The sequence below is a fragment of the Chrysoperla carnea genome, chromosome 3 (genome assembly GCF_905475395.1).
Source record: "Chrysoperla carnea chromosome 3, inChrCarn1.1, whole genome shotgun sequence".
Lineage (NCBI taxonomy): Eukaryota > Metazoa > Arthropoda > Insecta > Neuroptera > Chrysopidae > Chrysoperla > Chrysoperla carnea.
This window is the reverse complement of record NC_058339.1, coordinates 76219029-76224283: the sequence shown is the minus strand read 5'-3', so window position 1 is coordinate 76224283 and position 5255 is coordinate 76219029. Positions and strand designations below refer to the sequence as shown.

The following is a 5255-nucleotide window of genomic DNA, read 5'->3' as shown; positions in this document are numbered from 1 at the left end:
CACAGCTCGCCGTCAAATTAAGATTAAGAGATTTGTGTCTCCAATTTCAAAAAAAATTTTCTTTTTTTTTTTGGTAAATGTTTTGGTTACAACTATACCCCCTTACATTCTAATCGTTGGCTAATCCCAGCAGCTAGGTATTCAGAACGTCGTCCTTTGTCATCCCTTACAACTTGGAATAGGGGGGAGTTTAATATCTAGTCAATTTTCTCGTATTCAGGTACTTTTGTTTAATTCAGAAAAAACTTTTCTTTGTTCTATTATAATGTCATAAATAGAAACAATCAAAAATTTAATAAAATCGATGAAATAAGTAAAAACTAATTTTTAAAGTAAAGACTACAATCAACCATATACTTAGCTAAAAATCGATTCATTGGCTTCCACTTCAAAGCGTAATTGCATCACAAGGAAATTATTGATTGGAATCAAGTACTTTAAAAGTTATTTGTTACTATTTTGTGCCTTTTTCGCCGATTCTATTTTTTGCAAAAAAATTTTATTTTGTACTTTTTAGTGAGCTTAGGTCATACCTTCGTAAATAATAAACAAGGTCATCACGAATTACTGTAATTCTTAACAACTACTGAACCAATTTTTATAACACAATTATGAAACCACGTAGAGAGTATACCCTTTGAAACAAAATTTTTCAAAATCGGTCCATAATTGGCCCAGAAAACGGTGAACAAAGAAAAGAATCAGTTCACAGATGCAAACTTAGTGGGTGAATAATCAAGCATACTCTATTTTTCTCTTCTTTAATATATACTGTACGTATTCGAAAAAATACCGGTTGATTTGAAAACATCTTCCTAAAAAAAGGTCAAATATAAAAAAAAGTGTTTCCGCCCGGGATCGAACCGGGGACCTTCCGCGTGTTAGGCGGATGTGATAACCACTACACCACGGAAACTGTGTACATGGATCGTGCCAAAATTGAACAAACCAAGAATATATTGTAACTTGAATATAAGTAAATATGATAATTGATAAACTAATATAAATAATATTATAATTTAATTCACCTGTTTGTTAACTTTGTTCGTTCGCTTCACGTTTTTGTAGTTTTATTAAACTTGCATTTTATTGTCCATATAGTCCACCTACATTTCAGACAATGAATATTTAATTTTTAAATAATAGGAGAGTGCTATTGTTATCAAGTTATTCTATTGTTAATAAATAAATATAGGTACAGAGTCTTTCAAATAAATTTAGTATTTAGCAATAAATTGAAAATGCAAACATTCAGCCATAGTTGAAAACTGGCATATTTTATTGAAAACATGTTTTTGAAAATCGTTATCTTTCGGAGGAAATGTGACTTAAAAATATCCCATTATTGCATTTAATCGAAAAAATATTGGCTAGTTTATGGACATTCGAAGCTCATTTGAAGGTCAATTGACCTTTAAACTAGAATTTCTTGTCAAAGTCTTGGACGCAGAGGTGAATAATGGCATAGTTTTAAGTCGCATTTCGAAAGCTAACGATTTTTGAAAATAGTAGGATGATAACTTTCTAGTAAAAATGTTATTCCTTTTAGGATCTAAATTGACTATTACAGCCACCCGGAGAACTAGGTCCAATCTGATGTCAGAACATGATGTCCCCCATCAAACAATGCAACTTTTGCTTACAATATTTTTGGATTGCTAACTACAAAACGAGCTATTAACCATAATAGATTAAAATGGGACACCCTATATAATCACTGTGTTAAAATATATGCGATTTTCAAAACAATGAAGAAGAAAACCTTTGAAAAATATCTTTCAATAACGCATATATTAACGTCTATAACTCATAACGCTTTCATTGGAACTTTTGACCTGGATATCAAGACCTACAAAATCTCGCAATATGAGCAAAATTTGTCCGAGATCGAAGTTCCATTAGATTAGTGCGGGGTACTTTAAGTGGATAATAGTATGAGACACATAAAGTATCTTAATAATGCCAAAGCAAATTTTGCAAATTTTGATTGTAAATTTCAAATCAATCTTTTAAATACATTCTTTGAATTATTGCGGTTCATGTTTTGTAAGATAAAAATATCACAAGAAACTTTTTACTATTTTGGTAATTTATTTTTGACAAAAAACAAAGAATTTGGTATTGGCATTTCTGTCAGGTAGATGAAGAGGTAAATCTTAAGGAGAACTATTTAAAAATATCTGCAGTACAGTTAATCAAGGATTCAATTTTTGGTTATTGAACAAACATCCAATTTTGTGAATTATCCAAGAACGACTTGCATTATAGCGATTTCTGATGAATTCGTATATAACGTACGCTCCAGATAAAAAGCTATTATATTTTCATTTTAAAAGCCTTTTCTGAGCTGGTGCCCCTGAATAATAACTCAAAAATCATTTAGCAGTAATAAAATAATAATAATAATAATGGGGTTTAACCTCCGTTTCTCTGACATATACACCGATAACAGAGGCCACCCACATCATTATTTGTTAATCTTTATTTATTTAACTTCATACATATTTACAATTACATTTTGATGTGGGTGGATTCGGTTACTTCGTTCTTATCCAAGCGACAACAATGTGATCAATTCTACCGCCCCATAAATTTTTTTTTATTGTTCATACTGCCGCTGCCTGGATTCGAACCCGCAACCTCAGTCTAAATAGACGAATGGAGTGTAACGCCTTAGACCGCTCGGCCATTTAAGCTCTAAAAAGTAAATTGTTGTACATCAGAATCACCCAAAAATGTACCCAAGGACGTAAAATTGAAGTGTCACTCAGAAATGATCTAAGATATTGATTTTGGCATAATTGTCTTGGAATTTAGGGCTTTTATAATTCAATCAGGTAATTCATAAATATTTTTTGTATTGACAGACTTTCGTGTTAAATTTTTTTGGTAACCTGGTTTTAAGGTTCCGAAAGCTAATTTTTTTCGAAAAAATGTTTTGAACAAAAATTGTCAATTTTTTTATGACGATCACCTTTCTAATTTAAAGTGTTATTCTATCCCTTACCGTTTGGGATTTAAATTCGCTATTAAAGAAACCCAAAAAACTCGGTTCAATCTGATGTCAGAACAGGATACACCCATAAAACTTTTGCTCCAGTTATTTTCGGATTGGTTAACTTCAAAACGAGATATTTAGGTGTTTATATTAAAATGGCCCACCCTGTATAAAAGAATTCGAAGGTTAAATATTCGTAGCTAATTTAAATTTTACGAGTTCCCGGTAAAAAATGGTTATCTGTATGCTTAAATTTGATCGAACGATTTATTCGACAAAAAAAAAAATTGTTGTAAAGAACTCTCGATTAAGGGATTTATCGATCCCGACTTTATTTTAAACCAATTTATTTATAAGCAAGACAAAACTACAAGGATCTCCTTAAGTCTATTAGCTATTACAAAAAATTTATATTGACTGACTTTTAAAAGGCGATCTTATCTTCAAACAAACTAAAATAAAAATAAAAAAAAACTGCACAAAAAAGACAATGTGACCCTTTAAACAGGTTTCAACATGATGGAACTCATTCATTTTTGTTTTAAATTAAAAGAAAAAAAATGGTTAGTGCTAATTGAGGTCTAAAAGGTTTTTTTTTTGTCCATGACTGTTTAAATAAAAACAGAAAGAAGTCATTAAACATCCGTCTTTCTCTTGTCTTGTTTCACATCGGTGAAATCATCTTTGTTGTTGTTAATAATAAATGGTTACTGCATAAATTCATTTTGTGGATAAGATAAATATTTATATTTTATGGATTTTGACTTTTGTTTTAACATTTTCTGTCATCTCATTTATTATGTATAAAGGTATTATAAGTTTAGATCAAATCAAAATGTATTGAATGTAGAAACAAAATTTTGACAAACAATTGATCTTGACATGATTACCTATTCAAAAATAGGCCTATTTAACATTGGTCTTATAAGGAAATAGTAGATGGATGATATGTTTTCATAGATTTCTCCAAAATTAGCCTGTGGAAATTAAAAAGAAAAAAAAAAAAAACTATTAAAACCTTAAATTATTGAAAACAAAAAAAAATTTACGGGCCGAAACATCGGACAAGACTATTATATTATAAAATAATATGAACAGATTATATTATAAAATTAATATATTATTCTTGTAATAGTTTTATTGAAAGCAGCCAATTGTAAGAGTTATTTAAAAAGAAGGAAAAGCTTCAGTTTCTTAACTTCACTAATTTGGCTTTAGAAGGATGTAGTTTGGTAAGACATTTTAAATAGTTTTTGATTTAGACAATTTTGGGTAGGGTTGATTTAACCACTTTTGACGATTTCATCCACTCCAGCTCCACGGCTCCAGGGAAAGGGGGTCCCAGAGGGGAGTTATATCAAATCTAGGACCTTGTTGATATAAACCCTGATACGAAGTTTCACTGCTCTCCCCTCAGCCTCTACCTAGAATTTGTATAAAGGTACTCGAGGTTCTCGAATTGTCCTGGATATGTGGCTTATACCAATCCTAATGGCTTATACCAATAATCTTGTTTTGGCTTAGAGGGAATACCCTTGAAAAAAAGCTTAGTGAAAAAATCGCCTGGAATTATGACCAAATTGACCCTATGTTCCAAGTTTAAAAACCACTTTTTTTGAATCAGGGACCCTCACAACAATACTTGTACAAACGGGATAATTTTTTATGAATTTACTGTCTATCAATTATTTCTGTTATTATTACACATGAACATATCATTTACATAATTTTTTGATTATATTTAACAATCCCCGTAGGGACTTACAAAAATTGCCGTAGCGGTCAGTTTTTCATGACCACAAAGCGGGGTATTGGTTAAAGTTTTCAACTAGCAATAATCGCACCTCGGTTGGACCTCATTAGTTACGATATTGCCACTGCGCAAAGCTAATAATTGTATAGGAAGGTGTACTTTATATATATTAACATTCAACATACCATTAGCGAGAGGACTAAAGTACTTTGGAAATCAACGAAATAACAACAGCATAGCTGCTACTACGATTCACAAACATGTAAAAACATTTAAAATTGCTTCTTTAGCTTTACAATAAATATTGAATAAAAAATTTTTAATCGCTAAATACATAAAAGCACTTCAAAAGCATTGTTTGAAGTTATCAAAACCCATTTCATTTTCGCTGTACGATCTTTGGTTTACTGGAACTAAATAAATTTGGTTAAATGATCTCAGTATTGATAAGGAATTATAAAGCCCATGGACACTTTTGAAAAATAAAAAATTTAAACTTGAAAA

General features: G+C 30.6%; 2 non-coding genes across 2 annotated transcripts; both read right to left on the bottom strand.

Annotated features, from left to right (window-relative positions):
* Positions 1-843: 843 nt before the first annotated feature.
* On the bottom strand, positions 844-916 carry Trnav-aac. The gene has a single exon. It is a non-coding gene; the product is annotated as a tRNA-Val (tRNA).
* Positions 917-4746: 3830 nt separating this feature from the next.
* On the bottom strand, positions 4747-4887 carry LOC123297034. The gene has a single exon (XR_006535219.1). It is a non-coding gene; the product is annotated as a U4 spliceosomal RNA (small nuclear RNA).
* Positions 4888-5255: the final 368 nt, after the last annotated feature.